The sequence below is a fragment of the Cyprinodon variegatus genome, unplaced genomic scaffold, assembly GCF_000732505.1.
Source record: "Cyprinodon variegatus isolate N-32 unplaced genomic scaffold, C_variegatus-1.0 Scaffold1885, whole genome shotgun sequence".
Taxonomy (NCBI): domain Eukaryota; kingdom Metazoa; phylum Chordata; class Actinopteri; order Cyprinodontiformes; family Cyprinodontidae; genus Cyprinodon; species Cyprinodon variegatus.
In genome coordinates, this window is record NW_015152338.1 from 30,720 (window position 1) to 31,275 (window position 556).

Genomic DNA, 556 nt, shown 5'->3' on the forward strand with positions numbered 1-556 from the left:
TATATATATATATATATATATATATATATATATATATATATATATATATATATATATATATATATATATATAAACTCTCTCTATATATAAATTAAATGAAACATTTTCCTTTGTCCTGACCCTTTTCTGACTATGCAGGTTAATTGGGAACAAACTCAGATCAAAACTATAAATATTTCAGTCATTTTTCTTCAGTTTCTCACCTGTGAGCTAGACCTACTTGGATAACAAGAAAATCTGACAAACTTTTGTCAGATTTGTCCAACTTGTGGTCTGAACCTGACAAATTAAGAAGAAAGTTGAAACAATAATATTCATTTATTGTTATTTACTTGATCAGCAGATTGTTTCAAACGTTTATTCTGTTTAAACAACAGAAGAAGTCAACTTCCTTCTAAGTTTAGTTGGATCTCCATCCAGTGGATCCATCCTTCAGCAGGACGCGGCGCGGCAGTGACGCGCACATGGGCGTCACCGCCGCCCTGATGATGGGAGGAGACGCTGGCGGCATCTAAGCAGCGGAACAAGCCGCTAACTTCAGAGGAAACTGGTCACC